The sequence below is a fragment of the Micromys minutus genome (assembly GCF_963924665.1).
Source record: "Micromys minutus genome assembly, chromosome: 4".
Taxonomy (NCBI): domain Eukaryota; kingdom Metazoa; phylum Chordata; class Mammalia; order Rodentia; family Muridae; genus Micromys; species Micromys minutus.
This window is the reverse complement of record NC_137973.1, coordinates 75,504,917-75,529,017: the sequence shown is the minus strand read 5'-3', so window position 1 is coordinate 75,529,017 and position 24,101 is coordinate 75,504,917. Positions and strand designations below refer to the sequence as shown.

Here is a 24,101-nt window from a genome sequence, read left to right as displayed (position 1 = left end):
TTTAGTATCTGGTATCTGTCTAGGAATTCATCCATTTCCTCCAGATATTTCAGCTTTGTTGAGTATAGGCTTTTGTAGTAGGATCTGATGATTTCTTGAATTTCCTCAGTTTCAGTTGTTATGTCCCCACTTTCCTTTCTGATTTTGTTCAATTTGGATACTCTCTCTTTGCCCTCTAGTTACTCTGGTTAAGGGTTTATCAATCTTGTTAATTTTCTCAAAGAACCAGCTCTTGGTTTTGTTGATTCTTTGAATGGTTCTTTTGTTACTATTTGGTCAATTTCTTCTCTGAGTTTGATTATTTCTTGCCATCTACTCATCTTGGGTGTATCTGCTTCCTTTTGTTCTAGAGGTTTCAACTGTGCTGTCAGGTTGCTAGTGTATGCTCTCTCCAGTTTTTTTTGGAAGCACTCAGAGCTATGAGTTTTCCTCTCAGATATTAAGGAATAGTAATTACTGTTTCCTGCTATTTTTGCTTTTAGAGGTAGAATTGTGCCTGTGTGTCTTTCTTCTTTTGGTTTTCTTGCTTTGGTATTTTCTTGTTTTTACTAGGATGTAGTTTCCCTCCTTGTATTGGGTTTTCCACCTATAATTCATTGTAGTGCTGGGTTTGTGGTCAGATATTGTCTAAATTTAGTTTTGTCCTGGAATATCTCCGTCTCTCCATCTGTGGTGATTTAGAGTTTTGCTGGGTACAGCAGCTTGGGCTAACACTTGTGTTCTCTTAGGGTCTGTATGATGTCTGTCCAGAATCTTCTAGCTTTCATAGTCTCTGTTGAGTAGTCAGGTGTGATTCTGATTGTTGTGCCTTTATATGTTACATGACATTTTTCCCTTACTGCTTTTAGTATTCTCTCTTTGCTTTGGGCACTTGGGATTTTGACTATTATGTTTCAGGAGGAACTTCTTTTCTAGTCCAATCTATTTGGAGTTCTGTAGGCTTCTTTTATACTCATGGTCATCTCATTCTTAAGGGTAGGGAAGTTTTCTTCTATGATTTTGTTGAAGATATGAAGATATTTACTGTGCCTCTTAGTTGATATTCTTCGCGCTCTTCTATTCCTATTATCCTTAGGTTTGTTTGGTATTCCCATTGTGTCCTGGATCTCTTAGACACTTTGGGTTAGGAGCTTTTTGGCTTTTGCATCTTCTCTGACTGTTTTGTCTATGTTTTCAATGTTGTCTTCGGCCCCCGAGATTCTCTCTTCCATCTCTTGTAGTCTGTTGGAGATGCTAGCAGCTCTATTTATAATAGCCAGAAGCTGGAAAGAACCCAGATGTCCTTAAGTAGATGAATGGATACAAAAATTGTGCTACATTTACACAATGGAGTACTACTCAGCTATCAGAAACAATGACTTTATGAAATTCTTAAGAAAATGGATACATCTAGAGAATATCATCCTAAGTGAGATAACCCAGTCACAAAAGAAAAGACATAATAAGCAGTCACTGATAATGGGATACTAACCCTAGAAAGCTCTGAACACCCCAGAAACAACTCACAGACTATATGAAGTTCAAGAAAAACAAAGGCCAAAAAAAAAAAAAAATGAAAAATCATTATGCTTAATCTTTACACACCAAGAAATCTTTGAGTATTCAGGTTACATCTTGTTTTAGATGTACTTTATGCTCATTGTAACTGATAAGATTTTAAGGCGTACTATCAAACCTTTAAGAAAATCAAGTACTGACAAAAATGTATTCATATGCTTTTATGCAAAAATCCTTTTAAAATCTGTACATTTATCTCCTGTTTTTTAAAATAAAATTCATTTAAGAATATTAAAATGCGATAAAAGATATCTTATTATAGTTACATAGAAAGTATATCATTAAAATTCATATTAATATAGTTTTAACTAATAGTGATAGTGAATAAATGTTCTGAAATATTTGAATTTATCTTACTTCTCTTTTTTCTAAGAGACAAATTAGAAAATACTAATTCTTAGGGGTTGCTACTTAAAATTTTTAGCCATATTTAACATTTAAAAATAGTGGTAAAAAGATTTATAACAAAATTTACTATTTTCATTTAGCTTTTAAGGCAGTGGTTATTGGTTTTAGTAAAAAAAAGAAAGAAAGAAAAAAAGAAAAAGAAAATACGCCTTTTAGTCCTGGGCTCCTGGTCCCTCATCCTACATTATTTGTGGTGTAATTCATACTCTTTGGGTCTCTGAACAGAGAGTGAATCATTTCCTGTCCATTCTTAAAGAATTCATTGGCTACAGCTCTGTCCTGATATTTATCTTGATAATGTGTTTACATAGTAACACAGTAATAGCTTCTAGTGTTTATAAATCACTTTCCATCTAGGTAGTGAAGTCATTCGAGTATTTTATCCTGTGATACAGAATGGTATGTATTGACTTCATGAGGTAGTGTGTTACATGGGACATTGTTATGTAAGTATGTAATGTACTCCTCTCATCCTCTGTCTAGTCTCCTTCTTTCTCTTAGTTTTGATTCTACATTTATGTCAGAGGTACATATATGATTTTCTGTATCTTTAGGAGTCATATATGGAGAAAATATGCAATATTTGTCTTTCTGAGACTGATGTTATTCTTACTATATTAATCTCCATTTGTATTCATTTTTTGCAAGCAACATCATTTTATTATTATTTATGGCTGAATAATATTTCTGTGTGTATGTATGTGTACATCATATTTTCTTTATCCACTTTTTATTAACTTTATTCATTGTTAGACTGGTTCTATAACTTAGCAATAACACTGACTAATGTGCAAGTATTTCTGTGATATACTGTATTAAAGCATTTTGGGCAAATACCCAAGGTGCTATAGCTTAGTCCTATGGTAGATCTAATTTTAGTTTTTCTTTTTGTCAATCCATACTGATTTCCATAAGGTTGGATTAATTTATATTTCCATTAGGAATATGTGAGGGTTCCCTTTGCACCACATGGTCTCCAGAGCTTGTTGTTACTTTTTTTCTTCATGACTGGCCATTTGACTAGAGTAAGATGGAATCTCAACATAGTTCTACTTTGCACATCACTGGGACATTTTTCTTTCTTGTGTATTGCTCATTTGTACTTAATCCTATGAGAGCTGTGTTCAGTTCTTTGCCTTCTGTTAACTGCTTTAAGCCTTTCTGTGACATCAAGTACTTTGACCCAGCAACCATTATCACGTGTCTCCTCAGGAAGTGTCATTGTGCCATTCAAAAACTCAAGAACCAATTGAACATTCACTCCCCATTTTCTCTCCTCATGCTCTTGGTAAATATTTGTACTCTCTGTCCCTTTGGACCTAATGTTTGCAGGAACACCACAAGGTGGAATCATGCAACACATCCTTTGCACTGGCACACTGTTTTAGGGTTCATTCATGTTCTAGTGTATATCAGAATTTTGACACTTTGGATGGGGGCGGGGGTGGGAGGATTTTGGGACAGCACCTCACTTGGTAGCCCAGGATGTCCTAGACCTCAGGACATCCTCCAGCCTCATCCTCTCCCAAGTGCTGGCAGTACAGGTGTAAGCCACTGTGCCTGGTGGAAGTTTATCGTTTTAATGCTGAGCCTTGCTGGATTGTGGATTCACACTATATTTTGTTTACCACTGAGCCAACAGCAGCATTTCTGTCCCTGTAAAGTGGATCGTTTATAGTCAAGAAGCAGCTTTAGAAGTCACTTTGTCGCTTCAGCCACCTCAGATACACGACACTGGGCAGTTATTACAAGAAGAATATAAGATGATTGCCAGGAAGGCCTGGGGATGCATGCTGTATTTAAATTTAATAGCTGCATGTTGACCTAGTTGCCTATTTTACAGTATGGCAGTCTGCGTTCATATTCCCATTCAGCATTCTCTAGGAAGAGACTTCTCCAGAGCATCCCCCAGTATAACTGGGGGAGGGAAGGTGTCTGGGGGTTTAGGTGTGTAAACATTCACTAAAAGAAAGAGAAATGAGGTGGAAGGTTTATTCAGCCTAATCTTATTTTTTAGGGGATTTAAGTAGCTTCTCATGAGCTAAATGTTTCGAAGAAATAGGTTATTCTGTGCCATTTCTTACTAGGAGTAGTTTATCTAAATATTAATATTCATTAATTACAAGCTATAGGCATTGGAGATTGGGGGTGCCTAGGTACTTCTTGAAGCAGTCATTGAAAGGCGGATGTCCAGGCTTCAGCCCTTGCTCTCTTCTCCCTACACATAAGACCCCTGCCTTCTGTGTACCTCAGCTCACGCAGAAGAGCTGGAGCTGCTTCAGCTTTATTGTCTACTTAAAGAAAGCAGAATGAGTCTTCTTGCTTTATGACAGGCACTGAGTTTAGGAGTCTATCTGGCGTGATAAGATGATCTTTGCTGTTTGTAACATAGTAATGAGTTTGGCTTCATTCTTCTCAGAAAATTTAAAAGGCCATTTCCAAGATGTTTGGGTTTGTTTTTGTTTTTGTTTTTTTTTTTTTTTTTTTTTTTAACTGCAGACCTAATGTCTCCAAATAAGGGATACTTTCTCTGGTATGTTTGGTAAGGACTGTTTGACTTTAGAAAATCATTCTATTAAAGTGGGTTTGTAAGTATGGCCTGCCTGCCTTCTCTAGCCTCCTGAGTGCTGGCGTAGAGGCAGGCATTGCCTTGGCTGTTTAAGAGAACTGTACAGTGAATGCTTTGTAATTCACAGTACCAATGGTGTTTGCTGGACTCTGTTAATTTCTTAGTTTCAGGCTAATTAGTCCTTTTGGTTGGTATCTTACTGACACTGTTGTGTCCCCTGCTACCCGGCCAGTGTTTTGATCCTTATCCATGCGATACAATAATGTATCCCCAAAGATGTCCCCCTAAATTGTGATCCTTGGATTTTCCGATATGTTATCTCCTGAAAAAACAGTAGCAGATGAGACTAAAGTTTTTAATCATGGCTCTGGTAGTGCCAAGTCTGTTTCCAAGGGGCTGAGAGGAAGTTTGAGACATTTTAGAAAATGAAAACAGGGAGGCTTGTGGTTAGCATAGGTGATGTAGGTCAAGCCACGGCTCTGATCGGTTATGTCATTTCAGCTCTGCTTCTGCAAGGGCTGCTGGAGAAGGTGGCATCGCTCCGTCACTCTGGGGTAGCTGTTTTCTCTGAGGTGATTACTTCTGTTCCAGCGTGAAGCCTGTCATAGGTGATCACCCTCATCCAGGAGCTGACCTGTCCTGCCAGGCCTGCTCCTGCTCAGGAGTGGTCCCTTGTCATGAAGATACTTACAGATCGGTCTTGTCATTCCTGCACTCCAAGGGAACTGCAGAAGAGAAAGACTTAACAAGAAAAATATTCTATTTTTTTAAAAATAGAAATGAGACTTTGGTATAGGGATCCTGTCTCTAGCTGATTCTGACAAAGGAGGCCTGTCTTGCAACCAGCTCTTGGCCTTGTATTTCTGGTACCTTTTCTCCCTGGAAGGTTCGCACTTCTTACCTTCAGCCCTTCCGTCAGATGACACTGTGGAGATAAAGCCTTTACCTTGATTTAAATTGCAGTGCTATCCGAGCATACTGGATTCCCTCACTTTAGTGTGCTTCCTGCTGTTAATCTTTTACTAGAGGTAGCACTTCACTCACTTGGAATAGTTTTTTAATTTATAAATCAGATTTATATCAGTAAATTCTCACCTCCTAAACATCCACACAATAAACTCAGAGCCAATTGATAGTGATACAAACTGCCCACCTAGATAAGACAAATTGTCCTGTAATAATCCATCCCTTATAAGATATTCATAGCTACCTGTGGCTATTTAAAGTTACACAGATCTGGGTCGTCCTTCTCTTCCTCCATCTTGGCTCTTCTCCTTCTCCACTTGGTATATTATAAACTCTCATTCTACTGGGGTGATTATTTTTATTCCTTCATGTAATTTCAGATGCTTAGAACAGTGTCCGGGCCTTCTCTGTGCTCAGTAAAAGTCTGAAGGAGTGAGCACATATTCCTGAAGTGCTTTGTTTTTTAAGAATTGGAAATGTCAGGGTGACCCACTGTCTGTGAGTCTATTAAAATTCTTGATTCTAAGCATAATTTCCATTGACTATCACTTTAATATAATCTTTACTCTCCAGATAATTATTAATATAAATAGCTCGCCAGAGTGTTTTAGGATTGTTTGTGCTTTATGTTTTACTTCTACAGCAACAGAGTGGAGGTTCATTCTGCAGTCAGGTCTCTGCTTAGTCTCTGCAAACGTGCCACGCGGTCTACAGTTTCTCCTCATTAATGGGGAACAGGAGTGTTTCTTATAGAGCAGTTAAACATAACATTTCAGGAGATTTTTTTAATGTACATTCTTAGATGCAGATATCCTTTAAAGTTTGCTTGCTTGCTCTGGAGTAAATATAAACAATATCAACTCATTTTATAGACAAATTTAAAAGACCATTGTTCATTTGAGAACTTCCTATCCAAATTGTAGGCTTTTAAAAATAGAAACTCTTTCTTATAATATCTGCCAAATATCTGCATACTGTTCCAGGGGTTAAGAGAGAATGATATTGGAGAAAATCTCAACCTTACAACTTGTAAGCACTGTTGATGGGGGTTTGGCATTTTGTCATGCCATGCACCATTGAGCTGTTGTAGGAAGTGCTTGTCTCTTACTCCGTCTCAGTTCCTATCACCAATTATATGTTATATAGTTGAGGGAACACTTTGCTTTATCTTGTGTGTTTCTTAAAAAGCTGGGTGCCCTGGAAGCAATACTATCTGTGTAAAACCAAAGAATTAATGACTAGAAACAAGTTTGTTCCAAACCTCCCTGAAGTACCACATGACCAGATAATGAAGCATTCGATGCTGAGAGCTGTGTTCCACAAACTACTCAGAAAAGGAAAGTGCACCTCTGCTCTCCTTCACCACTGCATTCAAAGACTGCTCAGGATTGTAGTCTCTGTGAATGTGGTTAGCGCCAAATACTTTGTTAACAAACTGTCACACCATGTTCATTGTCCAGCAGAGGAGGAGGAGAGAAAGCACCAGTGGCTTGTGAACCAGCAAAGTCTTCCTTCCTACCACATTTGCAGAGCCACTGATCCGTCATAGCCACCAGGCAAGGACTCTGGGGCCTTGTTTCTTCGGGCAGCCTGGAGTGGGACTGAGGGAGGCGTAGAACAGAGAGGCAGTGCACAGCGCACAGAGGGTAGTCTCCTGGACTGACGCGATGGGAGTGAGCAGAGGGCTCCTTGTCTGGACAGCCAGGCATGGGCTCCTGCTTGCTCACTATAAAGTCTCCACTAGCCACATCAGCATGGTGGAGGAATCCTGGACTTGCCTGTCCATTGTTGTGGGTTGGGAATCCTATACGCAAGGAGGGTGGGTACATCCAGAGCGGTTGAGGGCTAGGTCATCTGCAGCATCTGTGGCTGAAGCCGACTTAAAAGGGAGGTTTTCCATCTGTGGAACAGAAATGGAAGCTCTTGGTAGCCATGGCAGCTTTAGTATTCCTTTGAGTGGAGTAAAGTCTCTCTGGGGCATACGTGGCTAGCTATTCTTCCCCAGGGCATCTTTAGCTAGAGCCCGGTGTCTGAGCAGCCGTGGGACTCTGAAAGTAGCAAAGACAGCTGGCAGACAGCTCATGGATCACCAGTGAAGTAACTGCTCGATGGAAAACTCCCGGGCTGTTTGCAGAAGGAGCAGGGTTGAAGTTGTTACTGCCACCACCTCCAGTACCACTGAAAGAGCGGCAGCAGTACCACACACGCGCACACACACAGACACACACACACCGTGCCTGGCCTTAAACAGTGGTGACTGGGAAGAAGGGCTCAAAGCTCTCAGTCAGGCAGCTTGCCCACTTTCACCAAGTTTTAACAGCTTTAATCATTTAAAGGAATGGCAAAAACATTTAAAAGTTCCTGGAACTAACATTTCATATCTGGTAAGAAGCATTATCTAGGATAATACTAAATGCCCTTTTAAAAAGGCATAGAAGGTCATCTCATCTGTGACAGGCAGAATGTCTACGAGATGCTCTTCTGGACCCTGGCAGAGAGAGTCAGAGAGCCGACGTGCTGTTTCTCAGGTTCCTTCACGTTCTGCGTTCTACGCGTCAGTTGTCATGGTTTCTACTGACTCTCATTGCAAACATCTTTTAACCTCTTTCTTTGATAAGAGGCCCTGTTATCATATGCAGGCTGCACTGGTTAGCTTCTTTGTACTTGGTGGTAGTTGGGTAACAGTTCCATTTGGTTTCTTTGAGAGATTGTTTCACTTTGTAGGTCAGGATGGCCCAGAAATCAAAGAGATCTGCTTTTCTCCATTTCCTGATTGTTGAGACTTAAAGGCATGCTCCAGCATGTCTGGTGCTGGTAGTTTTTTGTCAACTTGGCAGAAGCCAGTCATCTGGGAAGAGGAAACTCTGGTTGAGATACCTCCAGAAAGATTGTTCTGTAGGCAAGTCTGTAGGACTTGGTCCTGAATTGTGATGATGTGGGAGTGTCCAGTCCACTGTGGGCAGTGCCAGCTCTGGGAGGCCAAGCAAGTCATGAGGAGCAAGCCAGTAAGTCACTGTCCTCCATGGTCTTTGAATCAGTGCCTACCCTGACTTCCCTCAGGCTGGGCTGCAGCTGTCAGCTAAAATAAACCCTTTCCTCCTCTGGTTGATTTTGGTTGCAGTGTTTTATCCCAGCAATACAAAGCAGACTAGAATGTAGACATACTTAGAGATCTAAAACCCAAGTAGATGATAGAGAGGCCAGGAAGTTCAGATCCGTGATGTTTCTGTCCAGTGCTAGGAGTCAACATTATTTCCTCTGAAGAAATACAGTAGTGCTTCTTAGGAGATTCTTAACCACGTCTGCCGGAACATACATTATAAGGTTTTATTATCTTTATTTTTAGGTAATTTTAGTTTTATCACTAAAATGAATGCTTATTTTACATAACCAATTTAGAGTCTCTGTAGATAATGTCACTGTGTCTTTAAAAAGAATTTAATTTTTTTTTAGCTATTACCTTATTTGTATGGTGCTTTGCCTACTTGTCTGTATATACATGTGTGTACCTAGTGCCAAGAGAGTTCAGAAGAGGGTGCTGGATTTCCTGGAACTAGAATGAAGGGTGTATGTGAGCCACCTTGTAGGTACTGAGACGAACCAGGTCCTCTGGGAGAGCAACAAGGACGTTTTACTGCTCAGCCGTCTCTCCAGCCTAATGTCATTGTAGCTTAACAGTACTAAATAAAGAAAAACAAAAAAACTATATTGATACTTAACACTGAATAAATGTGGTGTTCTAAAAAAGATGTTTTTAAAGTTCCTTCCATTTCTGTAGAATTTGTATCTTTGAAGCATCATTACACATTTACATAAATTCACATTTGCCAAATTATACCAAGAGGGAAAACTTAATTGAATCCTTTTACAATCATATAATCTATTCAGTATGATTGCATTTGCTCGAGGTGCAGTTTGGTAAAGGATGATTGTTGCGATGAATGATAATGTTTCACAGATAATGTAGTTTTTCTCTATGTGGGGATAACTGTTTCTCAGCTGTCGTAAGTACGCTGTGTGGTTCTCTCTGGTGCTGCTGTGGAGGGCTGTCTATCTGCAGTGTTTTCTGGGATATGCAGGAGCTGCATCCTCTAGGATGGCACTTGGAGGGCCCATAGGAAGGGCCCACTATGGAGGGAGGGCTCTGTAGCACTGACAGAAGGCATCTGTCCTATGGTTGTAGCCATTTATTGAGGGAGAAAGGCCGTCAACAGGTGTAAGTAGCCAGAGTTAAATACAACTCTGGGGTACCCAGAGCCCAGCTCTGTGAGGTGGGTTGAAGAGTTCAGGATCAGGCTTTGACACTGAATAGTTACTGCTCTACTGCAGTGACCAAGGCAACTCATAAAAGAAACGACATAAATGGGGACTTGGTTACAGTTTCACAGGGCTAGTTACTAGCATTACCGTGGGAAGAAGACAGTCTTCCTGCTGGGACAGTAGCTGAGGGCTTTACATCCTAATCTACAGACAGCAGGCAGACAGACAGACAGACAGACAGTCTAGACTAGACCAGACTAGACCCGACCCTGGGGTGGGCCTTTGAAACCTCAAAGCCCACCCCAATGACACATATCCTTCAACAAGGTCACATCTCCTAATCCTTCCTAAACAGTTCACTAGCTGGGAACTAAGCCTCATTTTCATTCAAAACCACCACAGACATTAAAGAACCAAAATTGGGTATTTACACAGCCAGCCCACTGTTTGAGCAGGACAGGACACACCTCCATGTCTTTTCTGGCCCCTTATAATTGACCAAACAGTGCAAAACAGCTTTTTTTTTTTAATTTATTTTTTATCTATTTATTTACTATAGTAGTAAAGATAACCCAGGGATTTGTGACAAGCGCTTTATTGTAGCTGGACTTTTGGCTACTTTATAGGTTCCTATTTTTACCACTCTTATCCCTTCCAATCCCCCAATACTTGTTTGGAGAGAAAAAAGGCTGGAGGGGAAAGGGGGCGTCAGTATTGTTAAGACTACTTCCTTCTGACTAGGGGTGCCAAGTTCCTTGGCAATCCTTCATCATCAGGATTTCTTCAACCAGCAACAACAGTGACAGATAGCAGGGGCAGCAGTGCCCGTACCCCTCTGGGCTCTAGCTTTTCTTTTCTTTTCTTTTATTTCCTTTTTTATTTATTTTAATTATAGCATTTATTAAATAATACTGTGGGTTAATAGAAACAGCAAAGAACCAAAGAATTAAAATACAAGCTGTAAAATCTCAACTAAAACCCAGAAGTGTCTAATGTATTCATTCATCAGCTAAATAAAAGCATAAGAAAGACAAGATACCCAATATAATAAAGTATTACAAAAAATTGGCAATTTTCAGTTATCAGAATTGTGGATTTTGCATTTTGTATCCTTTTCTCAATAAAGAAAAATTCTTTTGAGTGTTATATAATATACATATAAAACAAGATAGAAAAAGACATTATAAGCTTGTAGCAATGGCTGTAAATACATTATCTTACATGTTTCTCATAGGCAGTAGTTGGTTATGGTACATACATGAGATATGTATGTATGTTCTCAGCATAAAACCACTGAGATAATGAAGAATAGACAAAAATACACGTCAGCTGTATGGTCACATACAAGCAACACTCCCATCTACCCACGCTAAAAAATTACATGATACTGTCAGGAAAAAGTCTTTAAAAACTACATACTTTAATAAGAAAAATTCATTAGAAAGATAATGGGCTCTGGCATTTCTCTGCCCTTTCAAGAGTCCCTAGAATTCCAAGTGTCAGATGTTTGCAGAAACTATCTGCCTCTAGCAAAATCACACCCCTGCCAGAGCACAAGGCAAATCATAGCTGCTGTGGACAGTCTGAAGCAGCCCCATCTCCCACACCCTGGATTAAGACAAAACATATTCCTGTAACATTGTATGTTTTCTAAGAAAGCAGAAATCTTACTACATGCTGTCACCAGGTTAACACCCCAGCCCAGAGCAGTCTGAATAATGCTGTGTATTTGACAGAGAACTACGTTCTTGAGCCTCCTGTAGATCTCCTCCTGGGGTTCATTCTGTTTCCAGGAGCCACTATTCAGAAACTCATAACAGCCAGCAGTTTTCATGCTTGGGGCTTAGAGTAGTGGCACCAGCTTTGGAAGTGGCTTCCTCAGTCTAATGCCAGAACTGGGTCTTGGTAGGAGCTGAGCATGTGGTCAACCTGGGCGTCTCCCAGCTCCTTGATCGTCCTCTGCCTCACTGAAAACAAAAGGAAAGGCTGGTTTTCTTCTGCTGTCCTTCAGTGGGGTGTGGGTTCTACACAAAGGCAGAAACTGAGCAGTGTCTCTAAGAACCCAGAGATGCCATTTGGTAGCAAACTGCAGACCCTGTATTCTCCACATTGACCTCAAACTGCTGTATACTCAAAGATGCTGACTAGAGCCAGTCACCCCTGGAGTTCCCTGGTAGACATGCATAGTGTTGGCCTAGAGTCCGAGGCACAGGTCCTGCACTACTGACAAGATAGTATCCCAGTGGCTGTGACAGCTGTTGCTCAGCTAAAAGATGTTTGTGGTCTAATGATCTAGGAGCTGTAAATAGGGACACCAGAGCAGTATGCAGTCAGTGCGCAGATGAGCTGGCCATGCACTGCTGCCAGAGGAATTGTCACGTGTCTTTTTCTTTCATTTCCCCCACCTAACACGGTGGCTGGTGTGTCACTTGTTAGATTCTAGGCATCAGTGAATGAATGGCACTGTGTCACTGGTTTGTCCTTAGCCCTCAGGAGCCCAGCAGAGGAAAGCACCAGAGACAGCTAGCTGGCCAGTCCTGACAGGGAACTGTTTACCGTGACTACACTCATGCTGACTCACACTTGTCTGAAGATCCCTCATGTCAGGTGTTCAGCTGCGATTCCCAGCCTTCTGGAGAGAGAGAGGCTCGAGAGGGAGAGAGGAGGGTTTGAGGTAGACAGTAAATACCTTCACAGATGATCATGATAGATGGTGAGAAAAGCTGCACAGCTCTCCTGACAGGTGGTGGTGTCAGACCCGGGTGTGTGGTGCTATGGGCAGCCTTTACTCTGTGTTTTCTAAGTCAGGGCTAAGGTGGAGGTAGTGTGAGACTCACAGCAAGAGCAGTCACACCAGGCTAACTTCCCTATGTGAGCCAGGTCTCTTGACACTCAGTTCCCTCTGGATATACAGGCCACAGTAGAGGACAGATTGAGAAGTAACCAACCCTTTTCCTAGGCTTGTGATACAGAGGTGCAAACCCCCTGGCTCCACCCATGCAGGTACTCTCCTGGAGAATTGCTCACAACTTCAACAAATAAACAGTTAAAGGGAACATCCATTTACCATAGTGGAGTCTGGACATATGAGGCCCCATAGGGACTAAAAGGAGGAAGTTGTAGGACATATAAAAACCCCAAAGGGCAGAGAACCAGAGGGTTGGGGTGGAGTCTGTGGATGGCACTAGGTGGTGTGCAGTGGTCCGAGGAGCTTATGAGCGGATGCAGTCCTGAGGTGGGATGCATCCTGCTCTCCTCGAGATGGGAGGTCTGAAATGGTTGAACTTAGGGCCTCATCTCCAATCCTCACAGCTTTTCTGGATGCAGTGTACAAAGACTGACATTTTAATTTTTCTACTATGTAGACAGAGTGAAGACTCAAAGACGGGAATTAGATTTAGCCCCTTGCAATTGAGCTGCTAGAAACTACAAGTTTGTCTACGGAGAGCAAATTAGATGGAAGGTTTTGGGGAGGCATAGTGCTTATGGTGAATCAGATTTATAATCTTACAGACTTTGTATATGTTAAACATCTATTGGAATGATTAAATATGTCAATAACTATAATGCTAGCTAAATCCTAGGGGACGTCTGCCTCCTCGGAGCTGACAGTGTATCAGGGGTAGTGAGTGTGGGCCCAGGTCTCAGAGAAGCGGCGCTGAGGGAGCAGCAGAGGTGACATGCTGGGAGCTGCTTCAGGTTCTCTGCACAGGGAAGGTCTGAAAAGGTGACCACCAAGACGATGAGGAGACACCATGGTGTCATTCTACATCAGCTCCCCAACCCCAGAAACTAATGAAACATAAAGAAGATGTTTGCTGTTAGTGCTTTAAAATCAAACACTGTACACAGGCAAACCCGGGGGAGACTAAACAGAGGAGCTGCCTGTGTCTCTCCATTTCTGCTGTGCTGCCATCCCATCGTTTCCATCTGTCCTCCCGTCACCTCCTCTTGCCTCCCTCCCCTTCTTTGTTATTGTGTGTACGTGTGCACACATTTGTATGTGTAAAATCTGCTGTGTCTACTTAGTGTTGCTTACATTTATAAGTGTTTAAAGCCGACTGGCTGGATTGTAGAACTTATGGGGGCCGCCCCTCTCCCTCTTTTCTTCCCTTTCTCCTTCCCTCCCTCCTCCCCCATCTTCTGTCTCCATTTATCCTGTAGCTCTTTATCTAGAGGTGAGATTTCCGAATCACATCAACTGGTGTTGTCATTATGCAGGGTCTTATCGAAAGGGATGATATTTTGAGAACTCATCCAGCTTCCCTGTCATTTATGGACGACCTCACAGCAGACATCCTGGTTCTCTGGCTCTTACAACCTTTCCACCCGAATCTTCCTGCATTAATCCCTGAGCCTAATGCATTGGAGTTGAGTTGTAGACGTACCAGCCGGAGTTGGATACTCCATGGTTCCTTGTTCTCCGTGTTCTGACCAGTTGAGGACCTCTGTAACCATCTCCCATCTGCTGCAGAGAGGCTGCTGTTCAGAGGGCAAGAGCTGCACTCATCTCTGGTCATCCGGCTAAGTGTTTAGTGTACACTTAGGAAAGTGGAGTCGTAGATCCTCCCCTAAAGTCCATGACTTTACTAGCTGTGGTTCACAGGACTAGTGAATCCCCTCTCATTCAGCTTTCCTTAAGTCCAGTTAGATAGCTGTTGCTTACCCCCAAAGTAAAAGTGCCTTTGTTGTACCTCTGGAGAGCACTGCTCATCCTTGTGGTCCTTGGGCTTTGCAGTCGGTTAAGGCTGTTGCTTTTCCTCCTGGGCAACGTGCATAGCGCCTTCGACAGCATGAGCGCTCCGGAGAGGGCTGACTGAGTGCTGAGCAGCACAGGGAGGAAGAGAGTTCGAGAAGAAATGGCAGGAATGTGCCCACAGACTTCCTTTCACAGGTCTGTGTAGCCTACCTTGGCCAGAGACCATCCTATCTGAAGAATCCCCCAAGACAAATATAGAACAAATAGGAACAGTGTGTGTTCTTAACTAAGTGATCTAAGAATAGCAAGGCATATAATGAAATAGACAAGTGGTCCAGAACTTGCAAAAATAAGTAGTGGAATCAACTCCACAGACATCAGGTACTGGTTATTAGACATGGGTGTAAGACAGCCACATGAAGGAATCAGCACACACAAATGTCTGCAAAGGTGGTCATCAAAAGCGACAGGTTTAGTAACACAAATGGAAATGGAAACCGTAATGACTAAGACTGAATGAGCTTCTTGGTCAGCCTGTGTTGAGTGTGTATCAAATGAATATTCCTACTTAGAAATAATTAAAGCTAGCCCTTATTAATACAATAGTTCTGTGAGAGGCTTAGAGAGTCACTGGGATAGGCTACACCTGAGGGACCGGCTTCTTGAGAAGCATCTAAAGTGATCTTGCTATTTATTCATTTTTACTTTCTCTTTCTTTAGGAGATGTTAAAACTCTTAGTACTGGGTGAAACCTAAGTAAAAATAGTCTTATGTAGCTCAGAAGTCCAGGTTAGGATCAGAGCTTTGTGCTGCAGGGAAAAGAACTGTTGGATTTCAATATTTTACATGTCTACATAAAAATTCTTCCCAAGTATGGTACAGCTCTAGGCCCAGAACAAATTCCAGCAGCCTTGGGGGAGATACACACTAGAATGTGTAATGATTGGGTATTTGAAATATGTTTGCTTTTTATGTTGTTGGGGGCAGGGGCGGGGAGTGGATGCTTGGGAATCTAAGACAACGGGTGGAGGTTTTCTCCTTCTACCATGTGTTCCCCAGAGATTGAGTTCAGATCTCTAGGCTTGGTTCAGGTGCCTTTACCCACTGGTCTTTTTCCTCACCTTAAATGGTCAGGTACTTTGCCGAGCACTGAGGCAAATGATTAGTACAGAGTTCAGGTGCAAAGCTGGTGGGCAGGGGCTGGAGAGATGACTCTGTGGTTGAGAACACTTTTTGCTCTTGCAGTGAACCTGAGTTCGGTTTCCAACACTTAAACGACAACAGATAACTCATAACTTCAGTGTCAGGGGATCTGACGCCCTCTTCTGGCCTGTGTGGACATCAAGCATATACATAGTACATATATGGATAAGCAGCAAACACACGTAGACATGTAAAATAAACCTTTAAAAAGAACTAGTAGTGAAAGTCTGTGAGACGGCGGGTCTCAGGACACAAGACACACCAGGGTATACTCACCTATATGTGGTCATTTTGTTCCTATAGGCTAAAGCTGAAAGAGAATCTTCCAAAAAATATAGGCCAGGGAGTAAGGTTTTCATAAATACATGGAAGCGTTAAGGTGCTACTTAAACACAAATGTTTTAAGTGTTGGAGCTCATGCAAGTGAATACATCTTGCATCTAATGTCAAAAAATGGCTCTTAGTGACATCTCAGTACTTGGGCTGTTTTTGTGCAGGAGGCTAGCATCTCTCACAGTGGGACATATCTTTGTGTTGTCTGCATGTGGCCCTTTAAGTCGTAGCTGTGTTTTTACCCTGCTAGAGGTTTCTAGTACCTATGCTTTTATCTGCATCTGTCTTTTAAGTGGTTAGGGAAATCTGATTTAAGTACCAGAGTGTCTTCAGGATCGACCACTGCACTTAATGCATGACCAGATACATTTAGCATCCACAGGAACATCCAGCAGCCTGGGAGCATGCTTTATACAGGTCACTGAATTTCTTTCTAAAGTACTGTCTCGGTCTGCTTGTCTAAGTCAGTAAGTGCACTGCATTAGAGAATGGCAGGGCAGCCAGCAAAGCAAGGCTGATGAACTGCTTTTCTGTTGGCTGCTGTGTCTGTTTTTCTTGCCTGTGCACAATAATTTTACTATAAAAGCACAAGTTACTGATTTTTGTGAGAGTTATTAGCTCTGGATTTTGTCAAAAGAGATGAATGTTACTCAGTTTATTTTTACTTTTTTGTTCCCAGCCATGCATGCGTTCAGTATAGCCACTGAATTAGTTTGTTTTTTAAAAATGCCCATTGGGACCTGCAAGATGGCTCGGTGGATAAAAATGCTTGTTGCACATGCAGGACAACCTGAGGTCCTTCCCTGGAACCTCTGATGGATGGGGAGAGACACCCGAAAGCCAGCCCAACACGCACAGATGCCATGGCACACATGTGCCAGCCCTCCTAAATACCTCTCTCTTTCCTTCTCCCCCCCCCCCCCACATACACACACAAGTAAATTCTATGTCTAAGAAACTAGTACCCTGTAAGCCAGATTTTAACTTTTCTTCGTGTTTGTATCTATTGAATTGTTCATTAAAATTTACAGAAACTAGTATTTTGTTACTTCTTTACCAAAACTCAGTTTAGTATCCAGGTCAGCATTTAGAAATTGAGGTACAACTTTGGACTGGCCTTCCCTGGATATTAACTGGAGAGATATTAGAGATACAGCGCCTTGAGCTCACCCGAGACCTATTTATCCCTGTATTTCAATAAGCTCAAGAGATTGGTGTTCACATTAAAGGTGGAGAAGCACTGACCTGAACTCGGCATCCTGTTCCCTAGTGCATTTCTCCAGTCCTGAAAGGAAACGGCCTCCTACTCCAAGGAGTGTGCAACAGTGGCCACAAGTGGGACCCTGTTCAAGTTTCCAGGGACAATCTCAGGTTCATGTGAGCACTCTTCTTGGAAAATACCGTGCCTAATTCTCCTTCCGACGGTTCTGCCCTGTCAGCATTTCCATCCCTGGCTTTGGCTTATCTAATGCACTCAGCTCTCAGAAATGTGCTCTGTACTTACATGACCCATGTGGAGACTTAATGTCTCTGTTTAGGTCTTTACATTTATGATACTCATCATGCCAAAGAATGTAACATTGTCTAACTGTGGCGCCTCCCCAGCTCCTTCCTGGTAATCACCACACCATCTCTGCAAGGCCTAATAAAGTCTCTTTCTCCAAGAATCTTATAAAAACCTGGCCTTGTGCAGTCATTTCACCTTCTTTTCCTTTACAATCTCCCTTCCACGCTCTGTATGAAATGGCAGAGTTCAGGGCAACTCGGTTCCCACTATTTCCAGTGTTGGTTTCTGAGAGTAAATTTTGTAATTGAATTGCATCTTATAAAGGTAAAATATTGAATCACTAAGTTGAAAACAGTTATGCCAATAAGCACACCATCTAATAGTTTGACTAAAATGTTAGTTTTAATGTTTCAGTGTTTTACAGTTAATTTAGCCATTATAAGTAATAATTAGCCTTTAACAAGTTTTAGCTCATTAAGAAACAAGCTGAATGGAAACTTCATCAGTGGAACGGTTGCTATAAAGTAGCAATCTCTCCATTTGTAAGCGCATAAAGATGGAATTGATGAGGTTATGTTTGATGGAATAGGTTCAAATGTACACTGGCTATTTACCATTATTACGTGGCCTTTTGAGGCACAGTCTTGCTGTGTACGGTCCAGCCTATAACTGCCTGTCTTACATGTTTCAGTCATAAGCTACTGTGTCTGCATCTGTAGGCCATGACATGCATTAAGTTATACAAGAACAAGCGTAACAGAAAGACCCGAGGACTGTAACAGACCACATTCTCTGCATTTTCCAGCGATAGGAACCTGCACGGCAGCTGGATGTCTCTTGCTGTTTCTTGCTATGCTGTATGCAAAGCAATCCTTCTAGCTTTTGAGCTTTAGCTTAGAAACTTGAAGATCAAAAGTGTCCAAACTGGAACAGCGTAAGGGTGCTTGCTGATGCTAAGTTTGAAGACTTAAGTTCAATTCCCGGGCCCCACATGGTGAAGGGTGAGAGCCTCCTGCATTCTTCACTTTCCCCTAACCCTACATGGGGATGGGGGCCCGTCACACAGAGTAACAAAGACTTTGTAAGGGCATCGGAGTAGGTGGAGTAGCTTTTACATAGCAAGAGTTCATGCTCTCAAACCAACCCAGAAAGTACAGTGTGCATGGTAGTTTGCTATTGTAGATTCATGGGACATGTAGAATTGTGTACTTAAAGCTAAGGGAGTTTGCCAAGTTTGACTTGGTACATTTGATACTTCTTTTTCTTTAAAAGGCATGACAAACATTTCATTTGTTGTAGCTCTGTGTGCTGCAGCTCTGTAGCACAGTGGGGATGTGCTCAGTTTTACCATGGAGAAAATACCACCCTGTTGTACTATGGAATTATTACACAACAGTTTCTACAAATTTACTGGCAGTTTCTGTTGAAGAGTTGCCATAGTCTGTCTCTTCGTTTTAAAGGTAGTTAAAATGCCAGTCACTCAGGATCTGAATTACCAAATTACCATTGCTATTTCCAGCTTTGGTTTCCAGGACTTTCCCCTTTGTTCAGCAGGTCAGCAAAAACTCATTTATTCAAATAGATGGAACAATCCAACTGTACTGCTCTGGAAAGGCGAAATTCTTCGTGGAAAGTGAAATAAAGAATACTTTAAAATGTCTGTATATCTTCATGCTGACATAATTGGTGAGCCACTGAGAAGTGCCATCTGCTAATACTTTTTGCACACATTCCTTGGAGATCTGTCTCCAAAATGCCCATTCATCTCTGGGCTAAACTTTATTAGTATCATACGAGTCAACCCTCTGAGAAGAAGACCATTTGAGAGGTTGTTTACCTTGTCCTTGTACTAATAAGGGCTCTTTGCAAGGAAACTAAATTCAGTCTGCCTTCACGTGTTTCCTTTGAAACGTTAGAAGGTGGTGAAGAGCACGTGCCTTCTGCAGCTGAAGAACTTGAGATGAGAGAACCTTCATCATAATGTGCAATGATAAGATGCTGGGAAGGAACCTGCTGTCCAGTTAGTTCCTTTAGTCTGCTTGGAAACATTTATTTCTGAGTCTCTTGGTACATGATTGTCTACTTCACAACTACTATTTAAATTCTGAAATGTTAAAACCTGTGTATCTCACAAAATCTCAAGTCTTTCTACACAAAATTCTTATTTTTTCTTTTTTTTACAAATGAATATTTTTCTACCAAGTGGCTAGTTTAGTTTGGCCACTAACAGCCCTAAAACTTCTCTTTTTAAAAAAAATGATGTTTTAATATGTATGTGCCTGGGTATGTGTGCGTTGCATGCCTGCAGGAGCCTGAGGAGCTCAGAGGACATCCCAGTCCCCACAGCTGGGGTTAAGGCTATTGCAAGCCGCCACATGGGTGCTGGGCCTTGGGTCCACTTTTGGCAAAAGCAGTAAGTACGCTAAACTTCTGAGACATCTCCAGCCCTGAGCCCTCAAAATTCTTGTTTGACCCTGATCTGGAGAAGGGTCATCGAGGCATTTTCGGGATCCTTGTTCAGCATGGTGTGTAGACCACAGCAGTAATCAACATTTTAGTGATGGAACTCATTAACCAAAGTCTGTCACAACTGACATTTAGCATATACAAATGTACGGCACGCATACTTACCAATCTTCTAAAGCAGAGGTGGTGTTTGGGCTTTGTCTACTTTTGTGAGTAAGGAGTGTGTGTGACTCAAGCATTGGGTCTAGCCCGGTCTGGAATGGTTCTTTAGAATGTGACGGGTCAGATGAAGGAAGGACCCTTAAACAGGGAAAGCAAGCATGGTGTTGTTGCTTTAGGCTTGATTTCCTACAAACATCATCTAAAGTCAAAAGCTGTCTGAGATGGATTTTATCCTTTCTCTCACTGGTCATAGTAATAGCAGATAACTCAAATTTCAGTGTTATTTTTATATTCTGGGTACAGTGCTCTGTGGGTCTGCTGTGACCTCTTTATGCCCTCTACAGTGTGAGGACAGGCTGAGAGAAAAACTATGGTGTTAGAACTTGTGCAGTAGTTCTTAAAGTTTCTGTTTGGAACTAACACACCACACTTGCATACCTTTGGTAAATGCAGGACAAGTGAAAGTAAGACATGTACCCTTTCCATACCCAGTAGAGCAGATGCTAGGATGCTCATACTGCCCTTCACACGGTGATAGACATGTCCATCTTCTGGAGCCCTGTCCACTGCCCTGCCTTACCTGTGCTGGAGAAATAGGCTGGGTTTGCTTTTTTGTTTATATGACTCCGTGTTCTTGTTAATTACTGTTTATCTAGAACAGGAAATAGAATCTTTAAAGTCAGTGACACCATGCAAGCTAGGCTGGTATACTGTTGTTACTACAAATCAGGTTGACAGAAATAATGAAAATATATTTCTCCCTTTTTGTATACAGTGAGTTTATGATGATTAAGGAAACACTAGGGAAATTTCAAATAGCACATTGTTTATTTATATCTCATGATCAGTATGCCATAAGGAGACCAAAACTAGGCCTCTGTTGTCGGGTGTCTGTTGCTGAGGTAAAACACCTTGAGCGAAAGCAGTGTGGGGGAAGGGTTTGTTTCGGTAACAGTTTTGGTAACAGTTTTGGTAAGTCGGTCAGTGAGGGAAGTCAAGGCAGGCTGTTCTCACTCAGAGACCCCAGCTTGTATCAAGTTGGCATAAACTAGCGAGTGTGCTCTGGTGTATGTCCCTGCCTTAGACATGTTCTCACCATGTAAACTAGCCTGTTCCTGCACTTGCTCCAATCCTCCTGCCTCTGCTTCTCAAGAGCTGGAATCACAAGCATGGACCACACCAAATGTCAAAGCTTTGAAAGTAAGATGTCTTATTCACTTAAATTGTAAAAACCTAAAAGTAAAGCACACCTAAATGTTTTCACATCCATGAAATAATAGAGAATATACATACCGTTTGTCTCCTGGGTATTTGGTCTTATTTTGTTTTTGTGATATTCTTTAAAAACTGATCTGCATGTGTAATCATTACATATTGTTATAGAAACAGTGTTGAGCTACTGTGAACTGAGTTCATGGTATTATGTCCATCTTCTTGATTGAGGTGTGTGTATTTATGTAATGTTAATCAAGCCTTTGCTCTTGCTGTCTGTAAAAAGATGACACTCTAATTTCAGCCACACAGGTCTGGTGACTAACTGCCAAGAATCCAAGCCACTATTTTTGGAAGTTACTGAGCACAACTGAGCTTCACTGTGTAGAGCACAGATTATGCAGCACCTTAGTATTTAGTCAGCTGCTCTGCTGTGGACTGTGGGTTTTAGCTCTAGCGCTAGAAAAGTTTTCTACATCCTTTTTTGGGTCATGTTCCTTTGTCTGGTTTGGATAGTCTGAGTTTATTTATAATTTGAACAATTATTTTTTGATTTTGTGTGGTCTGCATTTACTTGGCTTAAAAGCAGTTGGTCTCTTTGGAAAGTAGAATCTTTCAAAAGTGCTTTGTATAAAACTGTTGGTTCATTGAGCAGAGTCTATGCTGTTTGTGATGTTTTCATTCCCAGATTGTTTCTCCCTGTGAAAACTTGGCTCTCCTGAGAGTGTCAGATAGTAAACACACACCATGAGTGTCACAACGGAGGTCTGTAGTGGTTTTACATATTATTAATTTAGGCTCCATTTCAGCTGTAAACCTTTAGAGTTTGGTGACATTATTTATAGCCTCACACCTCAGCATGCGCTGCTCAAAACTACCTCATTAAGAGCTTGGCCACTTAGGTCTGAGACAGTAATGCAGCAGACAAGTTTCCAGTGCGTTTACTCCCCTCTGTAAAGGGGAGAAGTACTTCTGTGTGCACAGATGAATGAAACTTTTGTGCTCAAGTCTCCAGGAGTCATTGCAACAAGAGAGAGACTAGAGACTTGATCTGGTGTGGCCAGGCTCCCTCACTCTGCCCTCGCCCATCAAGAGAAGACTGGGGGGCTGGAGAGGTGGCTCAGTGATTAAGAGCTCTGACTGCTCTTCCAGAGGTCCTGAGTTCAAATCTCAGCAACCACATGGTGGCTCACAACCATCTGTAATGGATCTGATGCCCTCTTCTGGTGAGTCTGAAGATAGCTACAGTGTACTTATATAAGAAATAAATAAACCAGAGACAGACAGACAGACAGACACACACACAAACACACACACACACACACACACACACACACACACGTCTTGATCCAGTGTGGGCCAGGCTCCCTGGCTCGATGCTTGCCCATTTTTCATTGAGACAGAATCCTGCTCATGCTTCTTTTTTATCAAGCAGTTTCCTCAGCTTAGAAGGAAAAATGCCTCAAATGATTGGGGAATGTTGGAAACAAAGTCAGTCACATCAGAGTAGCCTTAAAACGACACATTTTAAAGTGTATAATTGTTTTTGTTGTTGTTGTTGTTAGTATTTCAGTTAAAATGATGCAAACACATTTCAAATGTTCAGATTAATAGTGCTGGGTTGTGTTGCAGGGTTGCTGACACAGGGTGGCGCCTGATACAGCCAGTTCACTCCCGCAGCAGAACTCCTCCATTCCAACCTGTTCTGCATCACTGCCGAACACTACCACTTAGCCCAGACTGTTTGGGGGAAATTAACTTGTTCGGTTTATTGTGGTAAATGTGCAAAAAGCAACTTGTAAGGGAAAGGAAGGTCATAAAATGTACTGCTGTAAGATGAAAACAAAGGGAAGAAACAGTGCATACCTCACAAAAAACACTCACCATGGGTTCTTGTCAGCAATGAAAGGACGTCCAGAATTTTAACTATGCTACCTAGAATTACAAGTGTGTCATTAGTAAATATTTGCATCTGTAGTATAACTTTGGAGGTTTTAGGTTGTAGAATTTGGAATGACAGAGTGACAACCTCTTCTTTGAGTGTTAGTACTCAGTACTCTTTTAACTGGCTATTGTGGGAAGCTTGGTATAGAATATTTATTCATTTTCTATATGAAGATAAATATTAGATAAATAAAGTGCCAGCTTTTCTAGAACATAATACTAGACTTGTAAGCTTTACCTTACTTATTATTCAGGAAAGTGAAAATTGTACGAAAATTTTATGTATGATTCCAGGATGGTTGAGATTATCAGGGTCAAAATAATAGAGTTTAAGGTTTACATTTGAAATCAATAGTATATGAATATTGCAGTATATCAGAGACTTATAAACCTTTTTTTAAAATCTTTTATCATATCTTTGTGGGTGTGTGCACATGAGCATATGTGTGCCCTGGAATGCACGTGGAGTTCAGAGGACAGTTGCTTGGCACTTAGTTCTCTCATTCCATGTTGGGTTGTAGGACTAAACTCAGGTCACCAGCCTTGTGCAGCAGGCCTGTTTCTGTTGCACCAGCTTGCTGGCCCTCATTGTAATTCTTCAGAAGTAACTTGTGGCTCTATAGTGTATAATGCATGTTTGTACACTCCATCTCATCTAGGAAAGAAGCCCAGTACCCTGTCCACCTGCACTGACATCTCTTCTACAGGCTCTTTGCCTTTTCCAAGACTAATCCATATGTATCTTCAACACGGTCATACTAGCTCTGTGTGTAACTCTGTAAGTGCAGTCTACCTCTGTACTGAGGTAGTCGTAA

At 41.6% G+C, this 24,101-nt stretch overlaps 1 protein-coding gene and 1 long non-coding RNA gene across 3 annotated transcripts in view; one reads left to right on the top strand and one right to left on the bottom strand.

Annotated features, from left to right (window-relative positions):
• The window catches only part of HS2ST1 (heparan sulfate 2-O-sulfotransferase 1), a 133,919-nt gene that overhangs the window by 52,846 nt on the left and 56,972 nt on the right, over window positions 1–24,101 (top strand). The window lies entirely within an intron of this gene.
• LOC308420456 lies at window positions 10,341–17,331 on the bottom strand. The gene is made up of 4 exons (XR_013975031.1): window positions 17,241–17,331; window positions 15,581–15,789; window positions 14,149–14,583; window positions 10,341–11,727 (listed from the first exon to the last, which is right to left on the bottom strand). It is a non-coding gene; the product is annotated as an uncharacterized lncRNA (long non-coding RNA).